At 39.8% G+C, this 21,981-nt stretch overlaps 1 protein-coding gene across 1 annotated transcript in view; it reads right to left on the bottom strand.

Annotated features, from left to right (window-relative positions):
* The window catches only part of KCNH8 (potassium voltage-gated channel subfamily H member 8), a 292,155-nt gene that overhangs the window by 258,734 nt on the left and 11,440 nt on the right, over positions 1-21,981 (bottom strand). The gene's annotated exons all lie outside the window — the stretch shown is intronic.

The raw sequence follows: 21,981 nt of genomic DNA, 5'->3' as shown, positions 1-21,981 counted from the left end.
ATTATAAATATTATATATGTATTTACCCCAAGGTAAATTTCAAAAAGTAGTTTCAAAAAGGACCCTTTAAAAATATTTTTCCTAGGGACACCTGGGTGGCTCAGTCAGCTAAGTGTCTGACTTTGGCTCAGGTCATGATCTCACGGTTTGTGAGTTTTAGTCCCACATCGGGCTCTGCGCTAACAGCTCAGAGCCTGGAGCCTGCTTCAGATTCTGTCTCCCTCTCCCTCTCTCTGCCCCTATCCCACTTGTGCTCTCTCTCTCTCTCTCTCCTTCAAAAATAAATAAACATTAAAAATATATATTTTTCCTAAGCAATAAGGATATGATTTGGATTTAAATTGTTTTGAAATGAAAGGTATACACACAGACACACACACACGCGCACGTGCACACACAAGCACACACACACGTGTGCAGGCCCTGGATCTACACTGTGGGTCTCACAATAGGATCAAGGGACATACTCATTGCACAGATTCCTTACTGTGGCTGTTTACATTTCCTTCAAGCTCAGTATATGAGCTACAGGATCTTCATTGCCTGCATTTTTCACCAAGCCATGAGCCTAGGTATTGGGTATCACGTCCACTGGACATATGACCTCCCATCAAATGGCTATTTCCAGGAGATTTACAAACAACAATTACAGAAACAAAACAAATGAAAAAGGTCCATATTGTTCTTTGCTGCACTAACATGTATTGTTTAACTAGATCACCAAAAATATATTTTTTATCCTGTAATCTCATACCCTTCGATAATACAGGTAAAGATATTGAAATATAAATAAGTGACTTCCAGAAGAATTACAATTAGCCAAAGGACAATAATAAAGTCAAGTTCAACTGGATTTTAAAACTAACTGATTTTTTTAACATTTGTATTAAAATACTTTTCAGTATATGTATGGCACACAGGATATCGACACCTATTGTCAACACAAAAAGGTATGAATAGTTTCTATATTTAAAATTACATCTTTATATTCTTTTCTCTTGTCTTAGTTATCTCCATTTAGTCATGTTCTATATAAACACCTATTAATGGAGACCATGTCATTCTAAGGCTGCAATTTGGATGAATAATTTTACCCATTGCTCACACTTACAGCATATCCTCCTTTCCTGATACTGTGAAACAGGTATGTAAAATGGCTATATTGTAATAGTTCTGTCTAATTTCAAATGTGAGGTTATGATTCATAATGAGAAATATATATGGTCTTCTTGGCACTCAGCTCCTAAAACTCCTATAACTTCCTAAGCAATTAGGGCAATGGGAGAACTTTTGTTATAATATTTGATCTTTTGTCCCTCAAAATCCTGTAGAATGAAATAACTCCAGGATGAAATGAGTGAGTGGTAAAAAACGTCTTACTCTTCAGAACTAACTCCTTTCAACCACACCTGAGTTTATGCTAATGAGGTGAATTTTGGAAAGCCCCTAAGGATGGGGGCTGCTCGCCAGTGGAGCCAACCTTGTGATTACAGGGTTGGAACTTTCAGCCCCATCCCCACTTCCAGAGAGGATTCAGGACGTGGAGGTTGAACCAGTCATGAATGGCCAATGATTGAATGCATCACGCCTCCATAATGAAGCTTCTATAAAACCCCATAAGGATGCAGTTCAAAGAGCTTTTGGGTTGATGTGTATATAGAGACGTTGGGAGAATGGTGCACCTGGACCGTGGAGAGGGCCATGAGTAAAGGACGAGGGGAGAAGAGAATATACGATATGGGATTTAACAGGGTACGACTATCCACACTTTGTTACTGTTGTGGTGATGGTTGTGGTTGCTAGCCACAAAGCTGCACAGACCAAACCCCATACAAAGGAAGACTTCTAATGATTCAAAGAGAGACCAACAATTTAAATTTCTCTGGGGAATCTGTGGAGCCCTTTACATACTAGTAAAAGATGCTCATGTTAGCTACACTAAGAGGTCCAGGACTGTGCCACCAGGCTTCTCCCTGCCTTCCACCATCCCGGTTCCCGATCTGGACACAAACATTATGTATTCAGTGACCTTTTTTTAAATTGTTTATTTATTATTATTATTTTTTTTTACTTATCTCTCTATATAAGCCCCCACGTTGGAATCCAACTACTTTATTAAACAAATATGCAACGTCTATTTTCCAAAGTGTATACAATGGTATCTTTGCCAAAAGCCAGTGTTCCTATTTTTAGTTAGCCATTTTCCCTAATTATTTTTAAAAATCAGGTCACTCAACTAGCATACTTTTCACTAAGCACCTTAGATTACTGTAACTCCGTGAATTCAAAGTAGCTGAGACAATCTAGAGGCATTAGAAAGATTCACAGTCAGCTCCTGCACTCTTAGGGAAAATCTATGGTAATATTTATCTTTTTAGGTTATAACAGATTTATACAGATAATCATCGTTACATGGTTTTTATTATTAAATATTCAAATATAAAAATTAAGGAGTAGTGTGACCAACACCCAGGTCCTTATCATCCAGAATTAATGAACATTAAAATATTTCCATATTAATTTCTAATTTTGCAATATTGTAGCTGCAGCTGACATGCCTTTGTCAACAGTAGTCCCTCTCTTCCTCCCCTAGAAGCACACAAAATCCGGGAGTGGGAATGTACCCAACTCATTTTGGTTTTTACATTTTCACCATTTTTGTATATATATAAACAGCATATAGAAATGTTTTATGTGTTTGTAAAATTTACAAAAATTATATGATTTTTAAATTTAATGATATGATTCTTTATGGATCATTCTGAAGTCTGTTTCCCTACCCCTAGTAAATTTTGTTTTGCAGATCTATCCACACTGATAACTGTACATCTAATTGTTTCATTTTAACTACTCTACGGTAGGTATACACCACAGTTTATTTACCCATTCCTCTATGGATGGATATTTAACTTCCTTCCTTCCTTCCTTCCTTCCTTCCTTCCTTCCTTCCTCTCTTACTATAATTAACAAGGTAGCAAAGCACATGAGCATGAGTGAGTTTCTCCAAGTTCATTGTTACATTGCTAATAGCAAATGGAATAACCTTCCTTAGTAGGAGGCAAGAATTCATTGATCTCATACAAACAGCCAAACCATAGCTAAGCATTATAACCTACAAAAGCACTATATGTATTTTGCAAAATATTTATGCAATTAATCCACTTATTTTCATTTCTCTAAGTATAATTAGCAAATGATGCTGGTGACTCTTCTAACACAAACTTTCCACTTAACAAAAATTCTTCACATACTATGGTATCCTGAAATTGGCACCCTCTCAGTGGGCTGACAGTAACAATAATTATCAAATCAAAGCCGTTTTCAACAGTATCAAGAGTTAACATGAACAGGGCCAGGTGGAGATGGAAGGCACTTAAGATACCAGCTTGGTTTACATATAGAGAAAGAATATCAAGGCATGAGGTGTAAGGATAAGAGGCAAGTAGCATCTATAATCAGAACATCAAAAAATGGCCAGGTGATAGAAGGAGCCATTTAGGTTGAACAACAGGAAATTGCCATTTTGTAGGTCAAATACTAGCAGTATGTCAAAATGGGTCGTTACTCATACCTTCTGGATTTGGCATGAACAGGATTGGTATTCTGAAATAGTCAAGACCTATTTCTAAGAGACCTGTAGGTACCAAAACATGTGTGACCCATGCTAATGGAGATTTGGATGTGTTCCTTTCCTACCATACCTCTCAGATGCTTCAGACAATTCTTACACTAACCGGTGGAAACTCACCCTTTATCCGTGGCCGCCATCCAGACCTGTGCATTGGTGACTTCACAGAAGATCCCAGCCAAAGGAGAGGTAGAGGGTTGGTGACCATCCTCATGCCCCAGGGTGTTACTTAATCACCCACGGAGGTCTCTTTTTCTAAAGAATCTACCGAACAGGTGTGCCTTTTGCTAATTTTCACAAAGCCTTCTATAGGCTGCTATGGATCATCTCTCAATTCTATACAAGCGTGGAGAATTGAAGCATAAAATGAACTGGGTATACCAGGGGAATGGTGGTTTGAGTCTTACATGCAAACAACGGCTCTCTTCTGTTAGAAGGGACCCTTGGTTTTCTTATAGCTCCAATCTTTCTACATCAGAAATCCCTCTGCTGTGAGAGATTGTGAGAGATTTTCAGTTCTAGATTCTGAATGAAGGATATGGTTGGGAAAATAAAAGCAAGAGTCAGATTATCTTCTTGGCAACCAAGCAGAGATGACGTATTCCAGTGACATTAGGATATCTGCAATCTATTGATTGAAGTTAATAAACCTGTAAGGTGTGTTTTGTTTGCCAATCATGCAGAAGGCTTCCATGTGACCATGTATTTTTCTTAAAAAAAAAAAAAAAAAAAAAAAACCTGTGGCACTAACTCCTCTCAATTATTCTCTTGCTAAAAATAAATTCCAACTGAGATACAGGAGCAAATATCTCAAATGTGTGATTCAAAATTTTTAAAGCACTTCAGCAAAGTGACCTCCGACTTTAGCTGGGTATTGTGTATTCACTTGTGGTGTCAAGTCTCAACTCATTACAATTAATCTGATGTATTGATTTAATATCTCAGGCAGAGATGTATTTACCTGGCTAGGGCACTGTGGAAGACGATTCTAGGAGAAAAGGAATGTTTGCAAATGAAGATGAGATACTCTGATGAAAGAAAAGCTGACAGTGAGGAGCACTCACAGAATGAGACCCCAAACACTCATTACCCCAAGGCTCAATCCCCCAAATTAGAGCTAATAATGATTCAGCATTGCATTGTTGGGTACTTTCATTCTGTAAAAGAATACCTTGGGGTAGAAAGGAAGCCAAGCAACAGATTTGTTCCTGTAGGCTCGCCCATTAAGAGAGGGTTATTTAAACTAGAGCCAAATCACAAAGAGCCATTTCCACAATAGATATCAGCAATTCTACAGAAAAGATACTTCCTCTCTTCTCTAACCTATAAATTTACTAATATTTTCAAAATTGTTCTGATCATACAAGTAATAAGGTACTAAATAAAATGTAAAATATACAAAAATCATGATTCTGTTAAAGACAACCAGATCATTTTCTTTCACCTTTATTATTCATCCCAAAAAAGTTTAGATTGCCTACAACATACCAAGCGTTATGCATAACAAAAGGAATACACTGAATAAGACAATCCCTGCCCTCAAGTTGTGTCATCTAATGGGGAACATGTATAAATATGAAGGAAAATGAAATACATTTTGATCAGTGTTATCATACAGGTACAGACACATATCTTATATTGAGATATGATCAAATTTTTCAAAACTCTGCATCCTTCATTTTCAGTTAATGTACATTTTCTCCGTTACAGCAGATACACGTTTTTAACATCATGTTACTGATTGCAAAGTAGCTCACGCACTGGATGTACCATAGTTTGTTAACCATTTTCTTATGTTTGTATGTTCTGAGTGAGTATTCAAAAACTTTCACTCTTTCACTAACATAATGATGGGCATCTTTCACATTTGTCCTAAGGCAAATTCCTAGAAGTTAAAGTTTGAGTTGAAAGGGTAAGAACATTTCAAAAATTTCTGGCACATATGGGAAAATTGCTTTCCAAAGAACAAAAGCATTGTGCCAAATTACATACCCACCAGGAATTGAGCTTTTTAAAAGATACACACGCAAGTACACACTCTCAAGTATTCACAGTCTGATTTCTTCAAGGTTTGAGAATTATCTAAATGTAAACAATCTCTTTGTTTATGGGCACAAGTAAAGATACGTTTATATTACATAAAGATTCAGAGATGACTGGTTTTGTCTGGTTGTAAAAGATACCTATTTCAAAATTTAAACTTTTTTTAAAGTTTATTTTATTCATTTTGAGGGGTGAGGAAAGGCAGAGAGAGAGAGGGAGAGAGAAAGAATCCTGAGCAGGCTCTGCACTGTCAGCATGGAGCCCGACATGGGGCTCGAACTCACAAACCATTGGATCATGACCTGAGCCAAAATCAAAGGTCAGGTGCTTAACCAACTGAGCCACTCAGGCGCCCCAAATTAAAACTTTTTTTAAAGCAAAAGAAAACACAAGTTTTGGTATCATACCATCAATGACACATTATACATTTTGCTGTAACCTTTTATCACAACCATCTACAACCACGAAGTATCAAGATGGCATGGCAGCTGACCAGTCTTCACTTCTCATCAAGTCTAGTAGATATCTGGGTTATTTGGTTCCAAACAAGGTGAAATGGCCCATTGATTATTTACTTTATTAAACTTTTATATTTATTCTTTACAACTATAAAATGGAAAAAACCACCAATACCAAGTAAAAATTAGTCACATACATGGAAATCAAGAAAGCTGTCTCTACAACTTTTATACAAACCGGGAATGAAATTCATTGAAACTCTCAAATTATTAGAACACATTATTTTTGGTCAACATCTTCAGCTCTTCTGTGTGTGTGAGATACAAATTGATGGCACTATTATTTACTTCCTCAACTGCTTTCCTACCTTTGAATAACAAATAAACTGCAAACAGAAGTAAGAGGGCCAATAATGGCTCTTCCCACTGGAGGAGTAATTCTACATTAGTTTACAACTTGAAATGATAAGTGTCTTCCAATTTGTTTTATAAAAAGATGCCAAGCTTGAAGTTCAGAGATCTAGTTTTGGCTTTGTCACTTACTAGCTGACTGGATTTGCAGCAATTACTTTACCTCTAAGCCTCGGTACCCCTATCCATGAAATGGTGTCATGGGAAAAGAATCGGTTACCGCCCCTAAAAGTGCATGGCACACAGTAGGTGTCTTGGAGATCAATCTTTTTTCATAGCTAGGCTAATTCCTTTCACCTCTCTTATAGGCCTTTTTAGCCAAACCATTAAGTGTGTGGCTTTATTCATGACTTTCCGGCTCATCTTCTGCTTTTTATCTATTTTTGAAAATAACCTGATGAATACAAATGAATACCAATTAGCTAAATATACTGGTGATGTAGCACATGAAAAAACCTCCTTTTTATTTGTCAATTGGGATAAATTTTTTCTAATGAATCATAGAGCTAGCAATGGTGTGAGTAGAACATTTATTATATTTCCTATAATACAATAAAGAACCTATTTTATGGTTTCATTGAGCTGCTTCTAAATTTCACATCTGTGCCACTCTCATCCAATGGGTACCAGATGATCATTATTTTCATTTTGAAACTCTCATGTGACGCAAAATAATCTAGAAATTCTAATAGTACTCAATACCAGCCTAACATGGTCTAATGAAAAAAGTATAGCTTAGGGGCGCCTGGGTGGCTCAGTTGGTTAAGCATCCGACTCTTGATTTCAGCTCAGGTCATGATCTCACTTTCATGACTTTGAACCCTGCATCAAGGTCTGTGATGACAGGGCGGTGTCTGCTTGGATTCTCTCTCTCCCCTCTCTCTCTGATCCTTGCTCTCTCTTTCTCAAAATAAATAAACTTAAAAAATTAGAAAAAAAAAGTATAGCTTAAAGGTTAAGAATGTGGCTCTCAGAATAGGAATCAGCAAACTTTTTCTGTAAAAGGCAAGAGACTAAGTATTTGAGGCTTTGAGGCCCATCTAGTCTCAGTAACAAATACTCAACCCTGTCAACGCACAAAAGAAACCATAGAAAATAAGTAAACAAGTAGTGTTATGAAATATTTGTTGTATTATTTTCAACCATCTACAAATACAAAATACAACTACTATTTTTTAGCTCGCGTGTTGTTCAAAAACAAGAGGTGAGCCAGATAGGGTTTGCAGGCAGCTGTTTCCATACCCCTGCTCCGTAGTCATTCTGTCTGGACTCAAATTCTGGCTTATCCCTTGCTGGTGGTGTCACCTGAGCAGAGTAGTCTCCTCTCTCCACTTGGATGTAAGCTGGAACCATCACCTATATCTCATTCGTGTGAGTTTCGTATGATCTGAACGAGGGATACCCAAAAGTGCATTACGTTATGCATGGAGGGTTGCGGCAAATGGTAGGTCCCTTGCCATCTAAGCGTTTTTATTTTCACAGGCATCCCCTATGGTGGCAACACAAGACCCTCGAATCCAGACAGACTTGCACCCCAACGCTGGCCACTACTTTTTACCACGTTACTGAGATGTAACACGGAGCCTACGAGCAGGATTGCCGTGAGAACCTGTTGTGTAGTACGTGCTAAATGTTCCACAGAGTTGCTGCCATCAACAAGATGTTTTTAAAGTTTGGGGGTTATTGTTGTTTTATGCTAAATTCTTTTCCCTAAGTTTCATAGGACATAGTGGATATGCTTTACATCTCTAGGTTGCTTATAACCTGTGTGTGCCCCTGTGTGAGGGTGTCTCTGGTCAAGTTCCGTACAGGGAACAAAGCACTCACATTCAGATTTAACCCACGGTGACCTGGGAATTCTTGAGTTCTCACATATATGCTGGTTCCCGATCTAGACAATGGGTCACTTCTAGGAGCAAAAGTTCTCACTGGGGAAGAAAGGTCAAGTAAAACCATCTTACTCCCTCTGCATCCTCCCCATCTCTCTTGGTATCAGAAGAGAATAAAATCCTGGCTCACTAGAGGTACAGAACACTAATACTATGGAGAAGGGCAACTTCACCTGGCTTAGGAAGAAATGAGTAAAAGGAGGGGAGGGGCAAGATAAGCTAAAGAAGAAAACATAGATGGGGGAGATGTTTTGTCTAGTCTTCAAGATGAGGGGGAAAACCAGATTGAGGCACCCAAAGAGTGATGTTCGCTCTAGAGGAGAACCATGACCCTTCACTATATTATAGCTGAGTGAGTAGAAGCAACATTTTCCAGGCAGTGATTTGAAGGAGTCACAGGACAAATTCAGGTAAAAAAGAGCCCAGTGGAGAATCCAGGTGAAGACCCATGTGTATGGCTCTGAATACAGATCCTAAATCTTGTGGTCTTGGAGGAACGTGGGACACTGGATCTTCAGAACTGTGCATCAATATCAACTGCAGATGTCATGCGTGCTGGTGTTGTTTCCTGTTACTGGGACTCTTTGGGGAACATTTTAAGATGAGTACTGCTTTTGCAGAGCCCCACAGGGCTCCAGGAGGCACGATTCAGAATATAGTCTAGTAGCCTCATGTGAGTGGCACCTGCTAGAGCTCTGCAGAGCACAGACTGCATAGACTGACTATTAGAGACTAGACAGCTGCCTTCCCTGCAGAGGGACTCTTCTCCTGGGTGTGTGCATGTGTATGCGTGTGTAAATGCGGTGCTGGAACAGAAAGCATAATGCTAAACAAAGCACCATGGCCCCAAGCGTGACTTGGGCTCTTAGTGCCAAGGCCTTATCAAGACAAGGAGTATAGAAACTATACCTTCTTCTGAAGGTCTTGTTTCTCACAAAACACCAAGCACCAAATACCAATACCATGACCAACACCAAGTACCAACACCAAAGTTTGAGGCAAAAAGTCTCTGGGTATTCCAACCATGACTGATCAAATCTACCTCTTGTAGGACCCAGGAGGGGAATTTCGAAGACACACACACACACACACACACACACAAATTCAAATTTATATAATTGTACCAAACATATGCAGACATTTTATAAAGTAAATACTGCAGGCACTGCCTTTCCTAAAGCTATCCTCCCCACACTGCTGCTAACTGAAGCACTGCTCAATGAAATCTGTATTCCCAGCATGAAGGCTGGAAGCATTTTTCAAATTATGCCTTACAGGAGAAGCATTTGATATTTAAAAAAAAATTTTTTTTTCAACGTTTATTTATTTTTGGGACAGAGAGAGACAGAGCACGAACGGGGGAGGGGCAGAGAGAGAGGGAGACACAGAATCGGAAACAGGCTCCAGGCTCTGAGCCATCAGCCCAGAGCCTGACGCGGGGCTCGAACTCACGGACTGAGAGATTGTGACCTGGCTGAAGTCGGACGCTTAACCGACTGCGCCACCCAGGCGCCCGAAGCATTTGATATCTACACCATTGGAAGGAACATCCAAGAGTAGAGGCAGTTCCACATGGTCACAAGGAATTTCAAATCAAAAAGATTATTTCAAAATTTATATTTGCAGCTCCTCACAATGTGGTCTACTCATCGTTATCACTTTTCATAGGCGGCAAATTCATAATAAACATCTGTGAATATACAAACAGTAAGACTCATTTAAAATCACTGGATTGTCTGTATACCTGACCTACCACAAGAGCCAAAATACTTTATTGGGGAAAATAATGTTTTATCCTCACTTTCGTCCTGGATCATGGACATAAATAGCGTCCACATCAATTATCTACAAATGTAAGAGTACAGGAAACAAAAGGAGTCCTAGAATAGATGAGAAAGCCTACTCCAGGGGTTAAGGCTCACAAGGAACTCTCAAGTCCACATCAGTAAAACATACTACCTTCCACAAGCCATGCAGTAAGCCAATCATTTTGTAAGAAGGAGAACTGAACTTTACACATGAAGGGCAAGCTATTACAGGAAATATACATACCACATTCGGGAATCAGGAAAAAGGCTATGATTCTTAGAAGTCCTTAGGAAAAAAACAAGATACTAAAAAAACAATGACCATTAGGTCAATCTACTACTGCATATTCAAGAAGCAGTCATATCTGAAGTCTTTGACCTTGAATAGCCTCGAATAGCATGATGTGATGGAAAGATTTCTAGGATGGGAGTCAGCAGACAGGTTTTTGCCCTTACTATGTTACTAATATTCTATGTGACCTCTGGTAAGTCAATTAACCTCTCTCTCCTCGGTTTCCTTGTTTGTAAAACAATGGGTTGGATTATTATGGACTCTTCCTTCCTGTTCTAACACTCTGAACTCTATTATGTCTCTTCAAATCTTCCTCCACACTGGCATTTAATTTCAGAGACTGGGAATAAGGTTAGCATTCAATTCTCTCAGGTTAGCATTCAATTCTCCATATTGCGACTATAGCTTTTGCCTCCACCTTTATCTTGTTTCATTCCTGAAACCACATCAGTGTTGATTCAGATTCTCTTTTTCTCTTGCTTCTTCATCATGGTTACCTCTGTCTTTCTTCCCTTTTCTTCAACTGAACTGTCTTTTACTCCACTCTTTTTCCATCTCTTGTTAGAGTTCTATATATCCAACATAACTATAAGCTATATGTCCCTCAAAATGTCACAAGCTGGGCCATTATGCATGGATGCATCCATTAGTACAGTACCTAGCAACACCTTGTCCAAAATATATCCTTGAGAATGACTGGTGATTCCAATCTTGGTAAAAGAACTGAAGTCTGTTCATACTTCTGTTAAAAATCAAAACCAAGGGCGCCTGGGTGGCTCAGTCGGTTAAGCATCTGACTTCAGCTCAGGTCACGATCTCGCGGTTCGCGAGTTCGAGCCCCGCGTCGGGCTCTGGGCTGAAGACTCAGAGCCTGGAGCCTGCTTCCGATTCTGTGTCTCCCTCTCTCTCTGCCCCTCCCCTGTTCATGCTCTGTCTCTCTCTGCCTCAAAAATAAATAAACGTTAAAAAAAAAAAATTAAAAAAAAAAAAAAAAATCAAAACCAAGTGAGCCTTAAAATAAAAAAGACAAGAAATAACAAGTGTTGGCAAGGATGTGGTGTAAAAGGAACCTTTGATGTGCCCTGTTGGTGGCAACATAAAGGTACAGCCACTGTGGAAAACAGAATGAAGGTTCCTCAAAAATTAAAATTATAAATACCATACGATCCAATAATTCCACTACTGGGTATTTACCCAAAGAAAACAAAAACACTAATTCAAAACGATATATGCACCCCTATGATTACTGCAGCATTGTTTACAATATCCGAGATATGGAAGTAACCTAAGTATCCATCAGTACATAAATAAAGATGTGATACACACACACACACACACACACACAATATGGAACTACACAACCATTAAAAAGTATGAGATCTTGCCATCTGCACAAACATGGATAGACCTAGAGGGTATCATGCTAAGTGAAATAAGTCAGATCGAGAAAGACAAATAGTATATGATTTCACTCATGTATGGAATCTAAAGAAAACAAAACAAATGAATAAACAAACAAAAAGCAGAATCAGACCTATAAATACAGAGAACAAACTGGTGGTTGCCAGAGAAAAGGGGATCGTGGGATGGGCAAATAGGTGATAAGGAGAGGGAGATACAGGCTTCCGAAGTTATGGATTAAATAGGTCACAGACAGGAATCAAAAGCACAGCATAGGCAATATATACAATCAGTGATATTATTATCGTGTTGTGTGTTGACAGTAGCTATACTTGTGGTGAGTATAGCATAACATACAGAGAAGTTGAATCACTATGTTTTACACCTGACATGTTGTAACATTGTGTGTCACCTACACTCAAATAAAAGTTAAAAATTAAGAAAATTCATAAAATTTTTAAAAATCAAGGTGAACCTTAACAAAAGTCAATTCTTCTCATCCTTGTGGGAATGAATCCCTTTGAAAAGGACAGAGAACAACATCTCAGATCACTGTAAAAGTCTTACTTATCTTTAAACATAGAATAGCTAAGATTCATAATTTCCAAGGCAAATATAGTTCAGGAGACAAGAAAAACATTACTAGTCTAATTTTTCATAGACTTCACAAGCACTTCTTAATAGATTACATTGTCAAGTGCTTCACTAACTTAATGGCTGGATACATTTAAATATTTTCTACATTGGAACATATAATGTACTCAACATTGAAACATGTCAGAATTTGCTTTTATTCAATGTCCAAGAGAAAAAAAATGGTCTCCTGTGTGAGTTAGGCTGTTCTGTTTCCCATATAAAAAAACTTTACTAAGAGAATAACCACTCAATGCCAATTGATCTTAACAGAAATCTTGGCTCTCTCTCTCAAGATATGCACACGTTCTCCTACAAGGAAGCACAAATCAATGAAAGATGTTTCACCACAGGTCTTCATCTGCCTTTATTAACTCCTCTGTGCATTTTTTTTTTTTTTTTTTTAAATTTTTTTTTTTTTTTTTCAACGTTTATTTATTTTTGGGACAGAGAGAGACAGAGCATGAACGGGGGAGGGGCAGAGAGAGAGGGAGACGCAGAATCGGAAACAGGCTCCAGGCTCTGAGCCATCAGCCCAGAGCCCGACGCGGGGCTCGAACTCACAGACCGCGAGATCGTGACCTGGCTGAAGTCGGACGCTTAACCGACTGCGCCACCCAGGCGCCCCGTCCTCTGTGCATTTCCAAATATGATTTATATGATTTCAAATAATTTTTGATCTTTCCCACCCTTGACTTTGCATATCTTTTTTCCTCAGAAAAGACATTAAAGATTAAAATATTTGAGATGAAATTAGAAAGTAATGTAGCAGTACAACCTTTAAAAAGGCAGAAATTATTAAAAAAATTTTTTTTCCAGAAAAATACAAGAAAATGGTTAAGTACATGGTGAGCCCTTGAGTGACTGGGACAGAAGTTTGTAGTTTCATGTTTGTGGTCCCAAACGATCATGTAAGATGTAATATAATGTGTCCCTAAAACGTAAGGCAACTACGTAATTTTTTATTAGAGACTCAACTCAAGAGTTGGTTACCTGTTCAATGCTGGGGAAAATCTGTGATAGTAAAAGACAAAATATCAGTCCACAATATATTTACTTCATAGGAGACAGTGGTAGGTAATTTTAGCTATGTGCAAATTTAATCTGACGTAAAGATCTTAGCAGAGAATTGTTGTATAATGTGCAACTCTTCTAATGCCCTATGTTTGGAATTGTTGTTCTCAAGCCAGAATTATCCTCTCCCGTAGCTCTTGCCCAAGTGTCAAGCAATAATAATTCAGTGTAATCTTAAGGGCTCCAGGGGTATCTACCTCTCCCACAACATCTACGACACGTAGAGTGCTAATTACTCTCTCCCTTAGGAATCTGACCCATTTAGTACATAGGTAGAGATAAAGACCACAGAATATTTGTGTCAGAGCTGGAAAGAGAGTTGGAGATGGGGCTCCAAACCTTTGTTTTATAAAATAAGGAACTGAAACCCAGAGAAGTTCAGGGACTTGATCAAGGTCTACACGTGCATAGGGCAGTACACACTGGAGTCACTTGGGAAATCTCTGGGGACAGGAAATCCAGGTCTTTTTCATTAGAAAAGCATAATATGGAGGCTTTCTTTCATTCCCCACATGGGCTTCATCCTAACATGTATCCTCAACAAAATGGATGCTACTGATCTTGCCGCAGATTTATCTGGTCAAAGCAGAAGTTTCAAAGGTTTCAAAGTCTCTACAACTGGCTTACACTCGAGCTGGAAAGTTCTTTTGAACCACTTACGTTTATCAAAGCTTACTATCACTATTTTTCTTGGGGTGCAATTTATTTCAAGGGTGAGCTGGTACTATTTGTCACACCGCAGCCAGTTGTACAAGGCGTTACTGATGTATTCTGAAACCTTTACTACAGTTATGCTGATGATTGGAAACGCCAAACAGAAATATCCTTGGTACACAAATGCACATGCTTTGACCTATCCTAATTAATCAATTCTAGTTCAAGTAGAAAAGATTAAACATGTCACCACCATCTTTTCTCCCCCAAAATTTGAGGGGTTTTTTTTGCTATATCATTTATTTTAACTGATGTATCTACAATATATATGGAATAAAGGCATTCAGCAAAAATGGCATTTAGCAATTTTCTCATAATATCTGCAAATAATGAGAAAAAAACATTTTTTTAATTTTTTAATGTTTATTTATTTTTGAGAGAAAGAGAGACAGACAGACAGAGAGACAGAGCATGAGAAGAGGAGGGCAAAAAGAGAGGGAGACAGAATCCGAAGCAGGCTCCAGGCTCTGAGCTGTCAGCACAGAGCCCAACGCGGGGCTCGAACTCATGAACCGCGAGATCATGACCTGATTCGAAGTCTGATGCTTAACAGACTGAACCATGTAGGCGCCCCAGAAAAAAACATTTTCTAATGTAAAAATGTAATTTTCTATGTAGACAAACATGGCTTCATTTGGAAGGCACATAGAAAAGAACTCAGGTAATTTATAGAAGCTTTAAGGCTATGAAAACCTGTTCAAGTCACCTGACTCCACTTGGTCCTATAAAAATGGGATGTTAATGTTATTTTTTCTTATACTTAGAGACTTCATAAAGATTAATTATTTAACATCTACACATTTTTTAGAAGTTGCAAAAGCCGGTGGAATTACTAATATTAACTGAAAATGAAATTAAACTTTATTTGAAATTTTTGTACCTTTGACCCCAGAGGACTTGTAAAAATGCAACAAAAGCAAAAGAACTGATAAGGCAGAGGCTGGGAAGATGAAGGTTTTGGAAGTCCTAAAGCTTTTTTAAAATAGGGGGAATTTTGTAAGAAAAAAATAAAAATGCAGTTAGGATGAGAATAATCACAAAAAAGACAAATTGTAGAAGGTGGCAAACACAAACATCATCAAATCCTGAAGAATGACATATGGCTCGGGGCACCTGAGCGGCTCAGTCGATTAAGCGTCTGCCTTCGGCTCAGGTCATGATCTCGCCGTACACAGGTTGGAGCCCTGCGTCAGGCTCTGTGCTGACAGCTCGGAGCCTGGTGCCTGCTTTGGATTCTGTGTCTCCCTCTCTGCCTCTCTCCTGCTTGTGTTCTCTCTCTCTCAAAAATAAGCATTAAAAAAAAAATTAAAAAGAAAAAGAATAACATAACGGCTTTATTAATGGACTGCCTGACATTTTCTTTGTGATACTTTTTACAGACAAGTTGTTGGTTCTGTCTGTTTCAACCTCCTTTCTCCTCCTATGTTCAGATAAGTCCGGTGTGGGGCATCGTAGCATCGGGCAGCAAGGTCCCCAGCCCTGCTCCTGCGTGTCCTAACACCTGATGACTCACGGAGTGGGTGGCCCGAATGTTCTCACAAACCATTCATTCCTACACCAGGATAACTAGCAATAGCTACACTTGGAAATTACTGCAAACTACATAAATATATTCTGCTCAACCCAAACTAAATAAATATTTCCACATTGGCTGGATCCCAAAACTGCCTGCAGCAAACAAAAGGAAACTATGGCAATGGCAGAGGAAAACTTAGAATGGAAAGAGACAGTACAATAAGCCTATGGTGGTTAAAATATATTACTTTTGAAAATTTTATAAACAGGGGCGCCTGGGTGGCGCAGTCGGTTAAGCGTCCGACTTCAGCCAGGTCACGATCTCGCGGTCCGTGAGTTCAAGCCCCGCGTCGGGCTCTGGGCTGATGGCTCAGAGCCTGGAGCCTGTTTCCGATTCTGTGTCTCCCTCTCTCTCTGCCCCTCCCCCGTTCATGCTCTGTCTCTCTCTGTCCCAAAAATAAATAAACGTTGAAAAAAAAAAAATTAAAAAAAAAAAAAAAAAGAAAATTTTATAAACAGAAATGATTAATGGGGCATGCTAGGGCCCCTACCAAGGCAAGTGAAAGGCCCTGAAAGCTTAAGCTTCATTACATTCCTGATAAATCCTCATCTGCAGAAAAGAATCCATCCCTACCATAACGAACCACCTCTGTAGTCAAACACACCCAGTGTTTTCTTCTAGATGGATTCATGTGGACAGCACCAACAGGATAGAGAGGAAAAGGAGACATTGTTCAGGAAGCAAATGACAGGTGGCTACACAAGGAATAAGATGGGTTTATTACCTGTGGATTCAGGGATCAAATGTGTTGCCTCAGTCAGCTGCTACCTCCTGGTACCCCTGCTGTTTTATGGTCGGTCATGGATAATGTTGCCATCCATGAATGAATGTGGCTGGAAGAAAATCAATGGCATGTTTCCCACATCTATGTGACCAGGCCTTCCCCTGTGACGTCTGCTCCGTTTTTGAAGCCTTGTTGAGAACGTTCACCTCCTGGGCCTCATGATGTCAGAAACACACTTCCAGGCTCTCCTATAGACTGCCAAATCTTCCACCTGACAGGTAAATGGCTTAAAGTGGTATTTCAGCATTGATTTTTTATTTCGAGTGGTATTTTAGCACTGATTCCTGAGTTCGAGGAGAAACTAAACCAAAATGGCCAAGGTCAGGCTCGGTGGTGATGCAAACTGCATGAGACGTGAGCTATGCCCTGTGCCTGTACTTCGGCTGGAGTTTAAGAAGCACTTCCAGGCATCTACTACGGGCCAGCATCCATGCGGGCGCCATAGTGCAAACCAACACTGGGTAAGACATGTTTGCCATCATTAAACTCCACATTCTATGAGGACAGAGGCTCATACCAAACAGACAATATTTGTGAGGACAAGGGATGATCGCAGATAATTTTAATATAAAACGATGGAGTTTAAGACCAAGAAATGCACAGTGAGTTGCCTAACTCAGTGGTTCTGCTGGGAATCACTCCTGACATTTGGCTACCAGGGACCTAGGAGAGGCCTTGATGAGATTATTAAGAAAATTGGATGTGACATCTGTGGGCCATTTAAACCTCATCCACTCTAGTGAAGCCAAAGAAATGTCTCCCAGAGCACTCTGTGGTCACTTTAGGAGCTTTTTGCTTTTTGACGCTGGTAGGAAAAATCACAGAAAGTCATGATGCCTGACTTCTCAATCTATCAGTTTCTTCCAGGAGCTTCAATGACTGCTTCTCTACCTACTAAATGACAGTGGAAACAGGTCCAGAGAGGCCTCTAATTGTCCCATTGGGAGGATTTTGGTTTCATCCCATACGGGTAAAATGCCTTGATCTCTCAGAAGGGAGGGACAGCAAGCCCCCTCCAGGAGTGGCAGTCATCATGAGTGTGACATTTGGCTGAAAGTCCCAAGCAGGGTACTACGAGAAAGCCATGCCACAGTGGTGGTGCTCAATAAAATAGTTTAAGATATGTTTCACCCTCCCACCTGTCTTATTCCAGTGTATTAAAATACCCATTTCTACAACTAAACCCACAAAGTAAAATGAGAAAGCTGCACACATTTTTTGAGCTGCTATTATGTCCCAGGGACTGTTGGTCTAGGTGTCTGGAATACACCAGAGAATAAAACAAAGAGCCCCTGATTGGGCTTACCATTCCAGTATCAGGGTGGGGAGAAGACAAACAATAAACAACAAACCTAGCAAGAAGCAAATCATCAAGTATGTTAGAGGATGGTAAATAGTACAGAATAAAAAAAAGAGCAATAGACAAGGGGAACTGGAGGGGTAGGGGAAGTTGTTGAGGCATGACTTTAAATAGGATGATCAGGAGAGGGAAACATTACTGAGGGCTTATCTGAAGGCAGACTTAAGAAGGGGGCACCTTGTGAATCACGTGGACAGCTGGGGTGTGAGGATGCTCCAGGCAGAGGGAGCAGACAATGCAAAGGCCTTAAGGGAAGAGCACAGCCAAATATTCAAGGAGCAGCAAAGAAGGCAGCATGGAGCCCAACAGTGAGCAAGGAGAAGCACAGTAGTGCTAGCAGTTCAGCTGTGTGTCTCCAGAGCTCATATGCTGAGGTCCTAACTCCCAGTACCTCACAACGTGACCTGATTTGGAAATAGACCCAATGCAGATGTGATTAATTAAAATGACTCATAGTGGGATTAGGGCAGGCCCCTAGTCCAGTAGGACTAATGTCCTTGGGAAAAGGGGAAATTTGGACACAGACATGCACATGGGGAGAACCAGTGTGAAGACTGGAGTGATGTAGCCCCAAACCAAGAAAGAAAGCCAGGAGACAGGCCCAGAACATGGCGACCCCTAGAGCCTTCAAGAGGGAGGCCTGCTGACACCTTGACTTCAGACTTGCAGCCTCCAGAGCTGTGAGACAATGCATTTCTGTCGCTTAAGCTACTCAGTTGGTATGAATGTGTTATGGCAACGCTAACAATCTAACAAAAGGAAAGGAGGCCAGAGAGAGAGGAAGGGCCAGATGATAAAGGGTTTTAATACAAGGACTTCAGATGAAGAGTCAAGACAGCACTGTCAGCAGAGGAGTTACATGATCTGCTCAAAGGCTGAGCTCTGGGACACTCCAACTTTATGAAGTCTCAGAAAAGGGGAGGACATGGCAAAGAAGCTGAGGAAAAGTCGCCAGTGACATAGGAGAAAACCCAAGAGAACATACAGCCAAGGAAAGCTCATGGTACTTTTAAAACTAAGACCATGGCCAGATTGTCTTGTAAAAGCATCCCACTGTCAGTGGGTCAGGGGTCATCACTCAAGAGGGAAGACAGAGAAGTCTATCACCGTCTTCAAAAGCATTATCAAGCCAGTTGAAGCATAAAAAAATCCCCTAAATCCATGGAGGGTTCATTATGGTTGGTGGAGTTTTTTTAATTTCTTAAAATTCAGATATTATTTATCAGAAGAAAAAAAAGAGAAACTAAATGGTAATATCTGGTCTCATTATAAGGGACTTCTACTATTTGTGCCGAACAGAACTCCTTTGAATCATGAAGCAGAGATTCATAAGGTGATTCAGAACACCGAAGGCCTCAGAATCTAGTTTAGATTCATTTAGATCGATAAAAACAGCTTCATTCACTCAACTCCAGTGGCTCCTAATATGTCACACAGATTCTGAAGATGGAGTCCGTCACCCCACTTTACAGCGTTCCCTGCTTCCCTAACTCTGTTGCATGGTCTCACGCAAAGGGGGAATTACTGATTAATGCCACAGTCCTAAACTGACTAAAAAAGGTGACTGTATATCAGCCCCGAAATCTCATGTTGAAAGACGCACAGAACAAGTTAAATAATCTCAACTCTTGTCATTATTTTTTTTAAATCCTTTTTATTGCATCCTTTGCTTAAATACTTCTAATTACAATAACTCAAAGGGAAGCGCACTTTGTAAAAAATATACTTTTCTTTTTAAAAATTTTTTAATTTTGCTCCAATCCAAGTTAGTTAAAATATAGTGTAATAATGATTTCAGGAATAGAATTTAGTGATTCAGCACCTACATATAACACCCAATGCTCATCCCAACAAGTGCTTCCTTAATGCCCATCACCCATTTAACCCATCCCCCCCCCCCAACACCCCTCCAACTCCTGTCACTTAAAAGTCTCACAATACAAAAGGGCTAGACCAACCTATTCTGACACCTACAAGCACAGACTCTGAAGCCAGCCCGCCTGGATGTGAATCCTGCCTGGAAAGCTCACTACCCACAGGCGGATCTTAGGGAACTTGCTAAATTCCCTTCTGCCCCAATGTATGTATTTGCAAAAAGGGGATAATAATAGAAGAGACTTTATACTATTATAATAAGGATTAACTGAGTTAATATTTGTACGGTCATAGAACTTGCTTGGCACTCAGTAAAAATTATCTAAGTATTTCTTATAAATACATAAACCAGTATGTATTTTTCCTGGACGAGGGTTTTGAGGAACAAATAAAAAAAAAATAAAACTGCTTAGAAAAGAGAATATTCATCTACTAAAGACAACCTTTTCAAACTCTTAAAATGCTTTGCCTCCGGAAAGCAATATACGTGTTAATTACAACTACTCATATCTGTGTATGAGTGATCACCTGGTCTCGAATTGGTCACCCGCTTTAAAAGTTGGAACACAACAGATTTTGATAAATTACAGAAATGCAAGGTGAACTTTCTTAAGCCATAGTGACCAGAGATACACTGAAACAATGTTTTTCAACCAAAGCAGATTATTTCCCCCTTGACCTGTATTAGCGGTGATGATAACAGTACACAAGCAGAAACGTTAGCCACCTACAAGGGGCTGTGCTAAGACTTTACAATGAATCCCTCAGTTGATCCTCACAATGACCTCATGAGGTGCACCCTGCCATCATTTTCTAACTCAAGATGAAGAAACGGTCTCAGAGATATCAAATATCTGCTCTCTGCTCACACAGCTACAACGTAGTTGGAAAACCCACGGTTTGAGCTGTTCATCATTATGCTTTGCATGCACAGAGCCATGCTCTCAGCCTGTCACCCTGCCCTCCAGATCCCTGACTGCTTCTTCATCTTTCCAGGGTGCCTCAGTGCCCTGGGCCTGGCCCGCTGCCATCTTGCTGCAACCTCAGGGGCCAATAGATATTGATCATATTTGGGAATTTCAATTGGGAATATCTGCCCTTTCAAATAAACGCGGCACCATTTGAATTTCATCCATGACCTGCATAAAATAAACACACTTCATCCCTGAGGTAGATGGAGGCCAGCTTGCCTCAGCTGGTACTAAAACCTCTTCCTATGTTTTTCTCTCTCCATTCCTTGCCTGCATGGAGAAAATTAGCTCCCAGAGCCAGCAAGCTAAGGGAAAGGGCAAAATTTGATGGGAAAGTGATCATTCAAGTTGTTTGTGAATGACGGGTTCACTAAACATAGACAAACTTTATTAGCAAAACTGCTCATTCAAATTACCAGAGGAACTAGGTTTCTGAACCCATAAATGGTTCATTGCGAGCATGCCCATTATTCTACATTCCTATTAATTTCTCAATTCCCAGTTGGATTCGGCTGCCTTCAAAGGCACATTTGATTAGTAGTTGCTGACACTTTGTAGGGATGGCTAATCATTTCACCTAACTGTGGGACAACTAAAAATGTGACTGAATTAGCTACAGCTACATTCCATCCAGCCACAAAGAAAATGTGGCAATGCTGAAGAGTGGAACCACCTTCTTCAGTGGAATACATTGCTTCTCTAAGGAAATGGAGAGCCTACTAGGAACAACAGTTCTTAATTTTTTAGTTTGTTTTCTGAAGAAGGGAGAGAATTTGTGTCACTATTAAGTAATTGCTACCAACTGAGAAAACAGGCGTCACCTCGGGTCAACTGGGGAGCGGTGGCTAGACTGAGAAATCCCCCAAAGAATCTGCATGTGGTGGTCAAAGAGCACGCCACAAAACCAGAATACATGTTGGGATCATGGAAAAGAGACAATTAAATCCAGGACTTGTTGACTTGTCTGCTGAATCTTTCCCTATGTGTTAGAGCGCCTGAAAATGGAATGCGCCGAAACAAGCTGTTCTCATGCAGTGTTGCCCCAATTATCTTCAAGACTGACA

Source organism: Leopardus geoffroyi, chromosome C2 (genome assembly GCF_018350155.1).
Source record: "Leopardus geoffroyi isolate Oge1 chromosome C2, O.geoffroyi_Oge1_pat1.0, whole genome shotgun sequence".
Taxonomy (NCBI): Eukaryota; Metazoa; Chordata; class Mammalia; order Carnivora; family Felidae; genus Leopardus; species Leopardus geoffroyi.
The sequence above is the reverse complement of the archived record's forward strand: the minus strand, read 5'-3'. Positions and strand labels throughout refer to the sequence as shown.